This window comes from Typopeltis vanoorti, chromosome 1 (assembly GCF_054136105.1).
Source record: "Typopeltis vanoorti isolate ZY-2024b chromosome 1, IOZ_Tvanoo_1.0, whole genome shotgun sequence".
In the NCBI taxonomy this organism is placed as follows: Eukaryota; Metazoa; Arthropoda; class Arachnida; order Uropygi; family Thelyphonidae; genus Typopeltis; species Typopeltis vanoorti.
This window is the reverse complement of record NC_143549.1, coordinates 51,848,154-51,863,397: the sequence shown is the minus strand read 5'-3', so window position 1 is coordinate 51,863,397 and position 15,244 is coordinate 51,848,154.

Sequence of the window (15,244 nt, the reverse complement as noted above, 5' to 3'; positions counted from 1 at the left end):
TATTTACCAAATGTTAGTCTCTGCATGTAGAGAATTTTAAGTTTACCAAAAGGAAACTTATTAGTTTCCTTTTGGTAAAGTGTAAACGAATCTGTAAATGAAAAACCGTTTAGGCTTCATTAAAAAAAAGCGCCTGATTGATACATTCGAGAGGTCAATGTGACACGTGCCTTTATTAGGAAAGAATGGATTCGAATCATGTTAGTGATGTGTCAGAACCATTCAATGATAATGCATGACCAACGCCAGAAGAAATACTGCTGTAGGTTCGACTCTAATAGTCGGCATGAGAATTTTTTTTTTCAGTTCTGTTTTCATTAGATTTCCGATTAAGTCCATCTTTGACACAGTCAAGTCAGGTCTCTTTTCCTCTCGGACACATCTGGTTTTCAACTCGCATCTCAAAAAAAAAAAAAAAAAACTTACTCTGTAATTTACGCTATTTTTAGACAATAATACTAGTTAGGGTTTAGGATCACGAGATGGATGGCAGCAGCAATTTGTTGTACTCTCCTCTAGTACTTTTAAAATTATCGAACGCAATGAGCTACCTGTCAGCAGGGAACGGGGACGGAGACCAGCTGTTCCCCCAATGTCTACAAAGTTAATTAGTTAGGTTATGGTTCCACCTTCTCCTTAGAGATAGATAGATAGAGGGAGAGAGAGAGAGAGAGAGAGAGAGAGAGAGAGAGAGAGAGAGAGAGAGAGAGAGAGAGAGAGAGAGAGAGAGAGAGAGAGAGAGGAACTTCTCCTTGTGTATGCAACTCTTAGGTTGCATACACTTAGGTTGCATAAACCCATCCTTGCGTGTGCGACTCTTAAGTGTCGCACGCGCAAGGATGGGTTTCATCCCCATTGTAAAGTTTGTTTCATTTGATTTCTTATAGCAAATATTCTCGAAAATTGTATAGGAATTTTAATATAGTTTTCCCTGATACGGATCTTTGAAATACTTTGCTTTTGCGTTCATACTTTTTTTCCCAAGAGAGAATTTTGAATAGAGGATTTACAAATCACGTGGTTTGTATCATTAGTATCGTTAGTTAGATCCTCTTCATTCTCCTTCATCCATTAAAAGTTTTGACCCTTGAGTTCTAGATCGGCTAGAATCACTTATCTGTGTGCCTTTAACGCTATTGTTGTCATTTTATTTATTCTTTCATTTCATTTTATTTTACTTTATCAAAGAATTGGCATTCCAAGAATGCTACATGACACACTCCACACGAAAAGACGAAATAAAAACGAAATAATGGTCACATGTTTTTATTTATGTGCAGAATGTTGACTTAATTAAAAAAAAAACGAGTCATTGCTTAACGCTTACAAGATAAAAAGTCTGTATGTTGAATTAATTAAAGGGACAAAAACAGCAAACATTAATGTTTAATTCTTATAAGATTATGAAACAGATGAACGATCATATGTTGCATTTCTCTCCACAAGCTTCATTCACACGAAGGCATTTTCTGTTGGGCTGCAAAGCATCACACTCTGCGTGCCTCATCTGCAGAAGCTTCAGAGGAGAGAAGAGAAAAAAAAGATGCTCTTTTGGCCTCCGACCAGATCAGCCGGAGACTTACAGGATGTGTGATTGACACGTTGAGAATAAGGTTCAGATGGGTTCCACGAGATGCGCTTAATGTGACAGAGGGAGTCTACACGAAAACACTAGTATTTTGACGGTGTGCCAAAGCACTCTTGCTAGTTATTGATTAGCACTCTTCCTGTCCATGATTACCTTGCATGTACTGAGCTCCATTTTCCTTCGTTTAAAAGGATCATAGAGTTTCGTCTAGTTCTACTTGTTGTTATTTCTGGTTGCTGCTCACGTAAGTGGTTTTATTAGATAGCGCGCACACACACACACACATCCAGTTATGATTTTCTCCTATCCGACCTATAAGCCCGTGACTGAGACTTTCTACATGCAATCTGAGATTGTGTTTTTCAATTCTCATTTCCTAACAGGGATGACATGACTCTGTGTGATGTGCTGAAAGGAGTATAATGAACAAAGAATGACTTGAATTTTAAAACAATTTGAATTAAAATGATAATTATTAAGAGTTAATTAGTGACTGTTTTGATATTCAGAAAACGGTATCTTTTCCTTACACACTTTACACCACCCCATCATCCTGGTACTCGGGATGACCAAAACTGAAAATAGCCAGAATTGTCTTACGACTCTCAAACTCAAGTATGTCGAGAAATAATAAAGAGGATAAAACATAGCTTGGAAATGGGTGTGGCTTCAGTTTCCGTAATAGTACGACAGAAACGAGTTAACAGGTCTCGCAAACGAAGATAGCAGATTTTTTTTTTTTTTTTTTAGAAACCCGAGTTTATTCCCAACAGCCTTACATGCTAGCCTTTCTTTTTATGGAATTACTTAAACAAATAACCAGTTAACTATCATTAGTATAGCCATCTTAAACTTCGACGATGTTGATCTGACATATTATTGTGTCAAATACGTACAAGATGATGCATTAAGGTTAAGCCTCATTTACGCTTCTGCTGTTGTACTTAATGTAACGCTAAAAATCCGATTCAATCAGAAGCTCCCCAAAATTTCAACAATATTATTTTTAGAGATGAACCATCAGTATTGTTAAATCATGTACTTAATAATTACAGCATTAATTCATTACATGTGTATGTGAAATACTCATTATAGTAGTGTTTTTTTTTTTTTTTTCCATTTAAAATCTCAACTTGGTGGGAAGGAAAATATCACGACAGAAAAATTGTGAAAAATTTGAAACCATTTATATAGAACATATTGAGCAGTTTGAGTATTTTAGCATTGTTAAGGATTGTGTTGTAGACATACCCGCCCAATGAATTAGAAACCTTTATGCAGATATACGTAAACGACACTTACGCAGCATATATATGAAAAATACTCGCTCACGTGAGTCATCACGTGTTCTAAGACTATTTAAGAATGCTGCTGCTGCTGGGTGGTAATCGTCAATAATGTTGATCACAATGAGAAAAATAAAAGTTCGATAAAGGACTTATTGTGGGTTCCGGTCTGGCTTGAACCATGATTTTGAAAACAGCAGAGCAGACCAGTTTCTCAAAAAGTAAGATATCCCGATTGTTTAATGAGTAGAAAAATAATCCACATTGCTTGTCTAAGAAGCGTAACTGTGTGGTCCGAAGACAGTCTTTCAGGAACGAGCTCGCCGTCTCTGAGAAAGCTGATACACGGAAAAATAGAACTTCCTGCGTGCAGCAATTGACTGAAGCATTTAATAAAGGCTTTTCCTAACCGATATCTCACCAAACGTTGCGCAGAGAAATGAAGAGGATAGGTATTGGCGGTCGCTTGCTTATTAAATAAAAATTTCTAATTGAGGGGTCGATATGTTCATCTTACTGAATAAATACACTTTAGTTCCTTTTACATTTATTGATATTTGTAGTATGTTTTCATTTTTTTTTGTGATACTGATATGCATTCATTCTTTATCCACTAGGAAGAATTAAAAGAAAGAGTAAACTTATCGGCTAGTTTCCATATATGGTTGTGCATGAAGATAGATGAAGCTATCACAACAGACAGAAATGTCAACAAATCTATTGAAAGATGAATAGATACATTTGGTAAAACAGGAGTCACGTGAGTAATCATAAAAGAAATGCCAGGAATTTTTTTTAACTGTTCTTGTAGCAACATTTCTGGTTCCAAAATAGTAGACCACCAGAAAAAAACACGATTATATATTTCATTCAAGCTTCCAACCAATGGAATTTTGTTTAGCCAGTTCCCAAGTTAGTTGATCAGTGGTGCAATTAAGCAGGAATTTTCTATCTGGAAATTGGAGTTTTCACACCGCAATTCAGAGAAATCTACCGTAGAACTCACTCTCTTTCAGACAATGATAGATGGCAGAAATTACCTGCATTACTCGCGCCTCCACGTCTTCGAAAATCATCGATAGCCACGAATTCAACTATTGGTGATTGACTGAAGGTGAAGACCAGTTGACTTCCGATTTCTAAAAGTTAGGGCCAAAAGAGTTCAGGCTATTCCCTCCGTAAAAGAAAAGACTTAGAGATTTATTCATTGTTTTTTTGCATTGCTCAAAACGTTTGCACTTTTGCTTGTAAAATCGACTTGTAAACTCTACCATATGCTCGTTTTACAAATATTTCAAAGACATCTCACCTATTATTACTTCACCAACGATACTTTATAGACTTATCATCTATAAGTACCCTGGGTAGGACAAGGGTAAAATATTCCAGAAACCCTTTGAATTCTACCTTTGTTTGGTCTCCATCCAGAGACCAAAGGTGGAATGTTTTAAGGCGATTCAGGCCTCCGATAAGTAAATTTAGCATATAATTTAATGTTAATTCTTTGTTGTAAATAACCAGCATGGTTTTGGTTTTACGACAATACTACGGAACAAACTTCCTTTTACATCATGGTTAGCTTGATCCAATTAATGTGGCTATTTCGGATGCAAATTTTAGCATATAAGAATATGTCTTACATGACTTCTCATTAGATATAACCACTCAAAAGTAATCTACTTACCGTATAAATATACTTCGCATATCGGTGACAATCATTCTGACAGTTTTTGTATGTAATTTAAAATATAGTTTAACATACTAATTCTATGAAGAACCAAAGGCTTCAATTCGGGGACGTGAAATTATTTAAGTTAAGGGATATTACATCCCATATTGTTTCATAGCCGAATAAGAAACTCAAAGAGTTTCATGCTGAATATAGAAACTATATAAAGTTCAGGAGTCCAAGCGTAAGCAAATACCTGGCTAGTCCATATGGTAGTGCAACATGGGGCAACTCATAGTAAGGGTGGAGCAAGATCCGATCACTGTTCTTGGTATTTACTCATAATGTGAAACCCAGCTCCTAGGAGCTGTATTACTGTTCTACATTATAAGAGAAGGTTATAATGTAGAATAGTATACATAAGCTATACATAAGGTTGAAACCCAGACCGGTTTCAACCTTATGTATAGATGAAGCGGGCTCTAAAAATAGGACGATCCCGAAAGATCGCCCAACTCAGCGTTGTTCCACTTAATGACAGGCTCACCCCTTCACCGAGAAGAACTTGTCAGCATTGGCTCTACCCAGTGGCAGGCTCACCCCACCACCAAGAAGAGCCATAATCTCAGCGGTGATCCCACTCAGAGACAGGCAAAAACCTACCTCCAAGCGGAGTCTCTCTAAGCCAGATCCTCCCTGCCCCGGTTTCCACCCATATCGGGGTCTCATCAGTGAGTAGGTAGACCTAATTAATACCAAGTTGTAGCAACTTACATACCCTACTATAAGAATTGCCAAGAATATGTCTTAATGAATTATTAATTATATGAAAAGCCAAAGGCTTCAATTCGGCGACGTGAAATTATTTAAGTTAAGGGATATTACATTCCATATTGTGTGATAGCCGAATAAGAAACTCAAAGAGTTTCATGCCGAATATAAAAGCTATATAAAGTTCGGCGAGTCCAAGCGTAAGCAAATACCTGGACAGTCCATATGGAAATGCAACCTTCTCTCATAATGCAGAACAGTAATACAGCTCCTAGGAGCTTGGTTGCACATTATGAGTAAATACCAAGAACAGTGATCGAAGCTGCTCCAACCTTACTATGAGTTGCCCCATGTTGCACTACCATATGGACTATCCAGGTATTTATTTGCTTACGCTTGGACTCGCCGAACTTTATATAGTTTCTATATTCGGCATAAAATTCTTTGAGTTTCTTATTCGGCTATGAAACAATATGGAATCTTAACTTAAATAATTTAACATATTTATTTAATATTCTAGAAATGACTTAAGTAATAAAACAATTGTTTTTCCGTCAGTAGTATTTTGCCGATCCAAATGAACACAAGAGGGCGTAAATGTTCCTCCTACAATGCTTTAAAAATTGCTGACTTCGAGTTACTGCAGAATACTTTAACTTAGCCAGCAGGGATTACTTAAAGTTCTTAACATGCTGTATCGATATGGTGACAATGTCACCAATTGATTAAAAAATCAAGTCTTTCATCTCAACGTCTCTTTGGTTACAAATAGATGAAGAGGTGGTTGGCTGGCAATAATACAATAAACAGACTTAAACTTCGCTGAAGTATGTTTTTATCTGCGTTTTCCAACTGAACTATCAGTGTGATAAGAAACTCGAGAACACTTTTACCAACTTCGTTCCCCAATTCGGATTAAAACTCAGACAAAAAAAAAAAAACCACGGTGTCTCTGAAAGAGAAAAGGGGGAAAAAATCACAAAACCGCAAACCTACGAAGAATCACCTTTCTTGTGCGTCATCCACTTTTTTTCTTTCTTATTTTTTTTTCGCCTTCCGTTACGATCTTTTATTCTAGTGGAAAGAAAAGAGACAGGCAGGGGTTATCAAAGAACGCTGAGCCTGCGTATTTACTAAATGCACCCCATATCAGATATGTGGGGAGCTTTACATAAAACTTCCAAAAAGGATATTGACTTCAAAAGCTTGCACATACTTTCAAGATGGTCATGGCCGATACATCTTTCAGCGCAGTCTGCTCTCTATTGATTAATCGAAGCTCCAGCCTCCTACGACTGCATTATAAGCAGAAATTTGCTGGTGACAGGCGAATATCATCTTCTCTCGCTCGATGCATTTTCATCAACTATTTCCATATCATCAAAGGCCTCCTACCAACAGGTCTTGCTACAGATTTCTCCAGTGGAGGATTTAATCTGTAAAAATATCATTGTAAAGCCTGTTTTTATTTGCACACATTCCCTCTCTTCTTCTTTTTCTTTTTACGTGCGCATTCACGAGAGAAATTCATCAGAGATAACATGTAATACTTCCGCGGATTAATAGGGTTTAATATAAGTTATGTTTCCAAGTCTTTTACCCTTCTGCTAGCTAATTAGGGTTAATAATAAGAGTATGATTAAATCGTTAAGCTATTAATTAGGATTGACAATTTTACTGTGACTGCCATCGCAGGTTTTGTAATTAATTAGTGCTTCTCTGAATTTAATAATAGCCTTCTAAGTCTCATTTATTAGAGCAAAGCATATCGTTCGTAACTTTCCCAGTAAGCTCTCCATGGTTAATAATTGGGATTAATATGATTACTGCAAGTTTCTCATGTTAAAGCTTCAAACTTTTTTTTTTTTAAAAAAAACGTCTACTAAGGTTAATTAGCCGTTATTACCTGTTATTAGAAATTGTCAATAAGGTTAATTAACCCTAATACATAAAATCAATTCATTAGTCAGTAACCAATTTTGATTTTTCATATTGTTCGTTATAAATTAAATTGTTATTTAATACATTTTAGAAAACGTATTTATAGTTAAAAAATAAATAAAATTTATAAAAAACTAACATTTTTAAATTTATTCATAAATAATAAACAAATAATATTATGACACCAATTTATTTTATTCATGTATTGATTAGATATAATAATGTTCATTGACAGCTGATAATGGGGGATTTCTGGAAAGTTGGATTAATCGACCGTGAGATGCGGTGATTAATAATACCATTGGAGGGTAATGGATGGCAATGCTGTAGCTAATGAAGTTCTAACTGAGGCTCGGCTGTTGCTGTTACCCTCCTGCCATGATCAGAGTATAGCTCAATCATACCTTATCCCTACACTGTCCTCTACAGATAACGGGGAAGATGAAAAGCATTCTTGCATTCGCCCCTTTAAGCCAGTCCTTATAAGGATAAGGAGCTGATAATGGGATTTTTGAATCGGAGTAGAATATAATGGGATTGAATGATCAATCGACAGTGAGATGCGGTGATTGATTCATTCAATCCAACACCCTTGGAGGGTAATGGATGGCAATGCTGTAGCTAATGAAGTTCTAACTGAGGCTCGGCTATTGCTGTTACTCTCCTGCCATGATCAGAGCTTTAATAGCCCAATAACTTATCCCTACACTGTCCTCTACAGATAACGGGGAAGATGAAAAGCATTTTTGCTTCGCCCCTTTAAGCCAGTCCTTATAAGGATAAGCTGATAATGGGACCTGGAAAAGTCCTTTTTAGGACTTCTAGGGTAGCTGATGGCAATGCTGTAGCCAATGAAGTTTAAACTGAGGTTCGGCTATTGCCGTTATACCCAGCCATGACTAGAGCTTTTTAGCTCAATAACACCCCATCCACACAGATTTTATTCATTCAGATGACGGGATAAAGAGTCAAGGACTCAGTCCATCGCCAAGTTCTTTTAAGAACTTAAGCTGATAATGGGAGATTGGGATTGGGAATCAGTCAACCGTGAGATGCGGTGATTGATTCATTCAATCCAATACCCTTGGAGGTTAATGGTTGGCAATGATGTTCTAACTGAGGCTCGGCTATTACTGTTACCCTCCTGCAATGATCAGAGCTTTAATAGCTCAATAATATCTTATCCCTACACTGTTCTCTACAGATAACGGGGAAGATGAAAAGCATTCTTTCTTCGCCCCCTTTAAGCCAGTCCTTATTCTTATAAGAATAAGGACTGATAATGGCAATCAAATTGTACTGCCATATCGCGAAGTGGTGAGGAAATAATTTGAGAAGAATTTCGAGTTTTAATAAAAAAAAAATAAAAAATAGGGAGTGAATAAATTTCACTGGCAGAGTTTCGGTGGCAGAGTCACACTAAAATGAACATATACAATTTAATTTTAAAGTAAATTAAATTATTACATTTAAACGCGTATTTTATCCGATTTAAGGAGGCCTAGTTTATGGAGTGCAATATTTACATTAGAATGCAATAGAAATTATTAATTAAAACACTCATCTTCGCTTGTTTATTTAATTTAAGAAATTAATCTGTATTAAATTAAGTTAATTTTTTTATTTGCAGAATTTTGTTAACAAAGTTTATAATCATATAAATTAATTCTGTGTTGTTGTTGTTTCAATATTTAGAGTCACAAGTAGTCTTCAATAAGATTAGCTTCTTGTAAACATTTTTCTTTAGACACTAGTCTGGATGATTCACGCGGGGAATGATCTTTAAAGGGAGATTAAGTTTTTATTAGCTATCTTTGTATGCATGCAAGAATCACCATTTTTTATGATTTTGTGCCATTGCAACTCTTAGATGGAGACTGTTAGCCTGATAGAGTTCTGATAAGTTTTTGTAGCTCCAAAATCACTGTCTTGCTTCTCCTTTGAATATTTATTGAACGAAGTGATGAAGAAAATGTTTTGATAGATTAAAAAGCGCATCTTCCGCTAAATGCTTATTACGTAGTGACCTTTCTGCTTTAATTACACATTACCTTTAATGGAAGCCTTCAACGTCTTTTTTACATCACTTTGCTTTCAGACGATAAGACTATACTTGATGTTTACTTTGAATTGGATGAAGTTGGCTTCAATTTAGACTTTTTTTTTTTTTTTAAATCGTCGGGTTTAATTAAGAACGAAGACCATAAATCAGCAGTCGGTTTTAAAAATGCCGAAGACACAAACAAGTCTCATTTACTTTAATATAACGCTTCGTTAAAAGGATTAATCTCTGCTATGAAAGATGATGATTTTCAACAGTATTCCATATATAAGATGGATCAGGTAATAAAATAAGATACGTTGAAAAAATTTTTCCTTTCTTACAATCATAGATGTGAATCTTTCCAGTGTTATGACAATTATAATGTACTAGTAAACATCCTGCACGTGAAGAAAATGCACTAAAATATGCAAACCTTTCGTAGCATTCGTTCCTTAGTTGATGTGAATACGCCATTATAACGAATTCTTCTCAGCGAATATTTGTAGCAATTTCTCATTAATATTTATTTTGTAATTTTTTTTTTTCATCTGCTGCTCAACTAAAAATAAGGAAGACGAATTACTTATGTAATTTGATGTAAATGAACATTAAAGCAATGAATACGAAACTAACTAATAGTCTACCCATTTATGTATTATGATAATCAGTTCGTGAATGTATGACGTCAAAAAGCACTTTTAGAATGTCTGCCATCGTAAACCAGTTGTATACACATTGTAAATCTAAAACTGGTTTACAATGTGTATATATCTATCACAAATAGAGAGAGGAGAGAGACAGTCCAGTTAGACAGAGAAAGATACTACAAAAAAAAAAAAAGTGAAAAAAAAATCGCTCTCAGCTGTTTGTTCCTTAGTCCTTTTCATTTTCGTATAAATTGCACTTCAATATTGTTTTGAGAATTTCTGCAGAATTTCGAAAAAGAAAAAAAAATCCAGAGCACGCAAATTCTGTATTTCGGTGGATATTTTACGAAGTTTGTATGTTTTATGTTATCTTTTATTGTCAGTTACTTCCAAGCGATCTGTCTCTGAGAGTTTGTTTTTCTTTTTCGGTATGCGATGTTGCTTACAGAACCATTTCTATTCTATTTACTAAATTTGACGTTTCACCGTGTTTTCCTACATTTCCAATGTTCCTTCTCAAATCGCGGACCTTCTAAAACTATAACAAACTCTTTGCAGAATGAGTGCAATCCTGTACATATCCCATTTGTCCTGTTCGATTTCTTTATAAGAATGCTTGCCGTACTTCTTACAGATCATTTGGGTTTTCACTTCTTTGACAAAGATCTGATTTTTTTTTTTTTTATTAACATTTGCCTTTCAAGTGTTTACCTATATGCCATAATTTTGTACTATGAGTGCAACAAAAAAAAAAAAACAGCAATAACCATAATAACCTACTATAATACTGAAATATTTTATATGCCTATATGCAGTATATATGCATACAGATACGTACATATACACTATTATTTTAAAACTACTATATATATATATATATATATATATATATATATATATATATATATATATATATATATATATATATATAGTAGTTTTAAAATAATAGACAGGAAAAAAAAAATATATATATATATATTTTTTTTTTTTCCCCTGTCTTGGTACACTTCCAAAGCAGTTTTTCCTAATTTACGGTAAAATTTTATCACATCTCTTTGCTCCGTGATACAATTTCTGACAAGCTCCACTCACTCACTCATACTTCAACGGTTGTCACGCGAAAACTGCTGCGTACACCGACTCGAAAGTTTCACCTGCGATTACAACACGCTCTGGCGGTCAAAACTATAAACACGTTTGTTACTTTTATTCAAAGGACTGTTCTATAAAAAATTAATCTCACTACTTAAACGGGCACTGTGTATAGATATACATTAGATGTCGATCCATGTATATTTACATTGATGATGATAGCTTCCTTTCATCCATACGGATGGTTGGGACAGCTATGCTACCATACTAGAGAAGTGACTATGAGCAAGGTGGTTTCCCGTTACCTTCCTTGCGTACTATATCCTATGGCTGTATCCTGTATATTCACGGGTACGGTTTGTGGGATGAAAAACCCCAGGATAAATTGGGGAAAAACCCTACTGTCCACTCCCAAGACCGGCTAACTTGGCTATGGCCGAGGAAGATCTTCAGCTCCTCACGTCTCCGATGAGAATCGGAGACAGGGGAGCCTAGGACACTCCTTCCCCAGGCATATGGTTGCGAAGCGCACTGCCACTAGGCTAATCGCGCTCGGACATATTTATATTACATATATATTATATATATATATAACCGTATGCATTAACATTGCATATATATATATATATATATATATATATACACGTAGTAAGTACACAATCATAGCAGTACATTAAACATTTTGTTCACATCTTTCGAAGTCAATGTTTAGCTTTTATGATGTTCTATGTGTCTTTTAGAGAAAAGTATTAGACTACTAATAGTTTCATACTAGATGCCCATTGGTTTATATGTTTAATACTATTACTAATTATTCTTTTCGTATGTGCAGAGTTCTTATATGTACAATTAAGATATTACAATTATTAACTCTCTGATACATTTATTATATAATGCTGAGGATATTTATTTTATTATTTTATTTTTAATATATGTAATTACAGTAATAGTAATTACAATATATTAGCCGTATGTTTTTCATTTTGTTCATATTTTTCGAAATCGATGTTTGCTTACGTGAAGATGAATAAGTATATAATTAGATTGCGCTTTATTTATTTATTTGGCATTTGGCTACTTTAATGTTAGGCATTGTTATTGCAGGGTGTTTAGTATAGGGAACACAAGGCACTCTTTAGGGCAGTATATGAAGTTAGGTTCTTCATGCTGTATGGAAGCTTATTTAAAAGGTTTGATACATTGAAATAACTCGTTGCTTTTCCAGGTGCATTATGATAATTACTTGTAATGTATGTTATATGTTGAGGTTCTATTTGATAGTTGACGTCTTATTTGGAATTCTTACTCTTGTTCTGTATTTTATTTTTTCAGTGCAGAATCATTGCGAGCTATGGTTCTGACTGCACTACAGAGTAATATCGGAAGGTTTTTTTCTTTTTTTGTATATAATTAATATGTGTGTGTGTTCCATATTGCAATCAAAGGTAAGGCCTAAGACCTCATCCTAGACATCCTGGGTATACAGGATTGCGCTACCTTTTCATTTATCATTTCCTCTCTAGTATATGATACCTTATTTAGATATCCAACTTTAGCTTAAGTTTGCTGTTAAGCTAAAGTTGATATCTAAATAAGGTGTACTTATGCTTGATTCGGTTTAGAAATGTTATCTTCTGCTATAATTATAGGTTGATTAAGCTTGTTGTGTTTTGTTAGCCCGTTTTCTAGTTCCTCTGGGAATAGTTTAGGATTTTCATCTGGATCTATAAATGGAGTTCACTATTAAGTGTGTTCGCTGATACAGTTCTATAGCTTCGACTGTCTGAAATTTCACTTTCAGCTGACTTACTGTGTACTTTTGTTTAATGTAAACATTAATCTCCCACCTTTTATTTTTTCACGACAGTAACTGTACATTTGGAAGATGTTTATGTTGTATAGCGGAAGCATCCTCGTTGGTTAGGGACGTTTCTGTTAATATTAAAGTGATATATAAGCTATGTGTTCACTGAGATATGCCTGAAATTAAAAAAAAAAAAATATTTTTAACGCTTCCTATATTTATGTAGAACGATATATTGGTTTCAATACACAAATTTCGTTTTGTAATATTCAACTACATTAAATACGATTAATTTCGCCCCTCATTGACAGGTTTGAAGAATTTTTAACATTTTCCCATATCACTTTCGTTAGTGATGGGTACTGTTCCTGATGTATCTGATTTGTTCATGTATATTGTTAAGTTTTTGAGCCACAGGCATTTGTAGTTCTTGATTTGTTTTTCTTTCCTGAAAAGATTTCCAGGAACAATTTATATTCGATGTCGTTGGTCTTATTTTTGTGCTACCTTTAATTAATCTTTCTTTAGCTTGTTGTGACGAGAGATGTGTGCGGGGAAATTTTTCTTCTGTTTGTGATCCGTTAGCTAGATTTTATTTCTTCGCTGTTAAGTTCTATTTTCATACAACAACGTTATTATTATTATTATTATTATTATTATTATTATTATTATTATTATTATTATTATTATTATTATTATTACGTGAACACAATCTCTTTTTTTTAATGTTGTGCGTGTTATAATCCATCGAGTCATTTCAGACTCCTGGCGACTCCACGAACATACACTCTCCATTCTGATCTGTCCCTGACCATGTCTTTCAGAAACTCCAAGCGCACGCCAGTTGCTTATTTTACTCCATCCACCCATCTAATTCTTGGTCTTCCTCTTCTCCTGCTTCCCTCAACTTTAGCAAGCATCATCATGATCTTCTCCAGACTGTCATTGCTCGTATAATATGTCCAAAGTATGAAAATTTTTGCTTGATGATCATAACTTCAAGGGAGCAATCTGGATTTATTGTGTCTATCACTGATTTATTGATTTGCTTTGCAGTCCATGGTATTCTTAGTAAGGGTCTCCAAACCTATAATTCAAATGCATCTACAGGGTGTTCGGGATAAATTTGACATATTTATAATTAATTATATTTTTCCGTAAGTTACATGTATTAACACACACTTCTCTTCATTTAAAAGTTTGGACCCTTCTTCATTCATATACAAGATGTCAGAAAGGATGGATAGCTGGAACCCACCTGAATCATGGAAGAGAATAACTTGTATCATGATGATTCGTGCCCGCCATCAAAATAAGGATATTACGACTGCTGCCCAATGCTCCCTGAATACAGTAAAAACAATCAGGCATGAACTAGAGACTTGCAATGGTGACTACGAGGATGTAGCAAGAAGAAAGATCCCTAGCAGACGATCTGATTGCGTTCGTACAGCAGAATTCCTCGCAAATCTGCAGGAACAGGTGTTGAAGAACCCTGGCATTGGAATTCGGGCTTTGTTCGTGGAGTTGCTAACTGTAGTCAAGCCCTGGATAACAAGGGTAGCCAATGGTAGGCCGTATGTATGGCAGCAGGATTCGGCCCCTTGCCACACCTCTGGGAAAAGTCAAAAATGGTTGTCTGAAAATTTCTACGACTTCACCAGTCCAAATGTTTGGCCTCCAAACTCCCCAGACCTTAACCCCATGGATTATTTTGTATGGGGCGCAGTTGAAAAAGACACCAATCGCACTTCCAGTAATACAAAAGCCCAGTTAATGGATAAAATTAAAACAGTTTTTGCGGCCCTTCCCAGGGAGACTGTAGCATCAGCTTGTTCGAGGTTCCGAAGCAGAATTGAAGCTGTGATCGATGCTAATGGTGGTTATTTTGAGTAAATCTTGTTGATAGTATTGTAATTAACTCTGCCTGTAATGTTTTTTTGTCAATTCATTAAATTTAATAGATACAAAGAAGATTTTCTTTTTCCTTACGAAACTGTCAAATTTATCCCGAACACCCTGTATCTTCCTTCTTTCACTCTTTCTCAGGATCCAACTTTCACATCCATACAGTACCATAGGGAATACCATTGCTTTCACGATTCTGATTTTTGTTGTGAGGCTATTATCGTTATCTTTAAAGATCTTGCTTAAATTTGTCATTGCTTTTTTTTCGAGTAATAATCTTATCCTAACTTCTTCGTACAATAACTATCTTTATCAATTCGGGATCCTAGGAACACAAAATTGTTAACTGCTTCCATTTTCTTCCCATCAACTTCAAAATCATTAAGTTCACATGTAGCCATAACTTTTGTCTTTTTGAGGTGGTATCATCTGCATACCTCAAATTATTAATATTTTCCCCACCAATTTTAATTTCAACTGAAGACTCCTCCAGC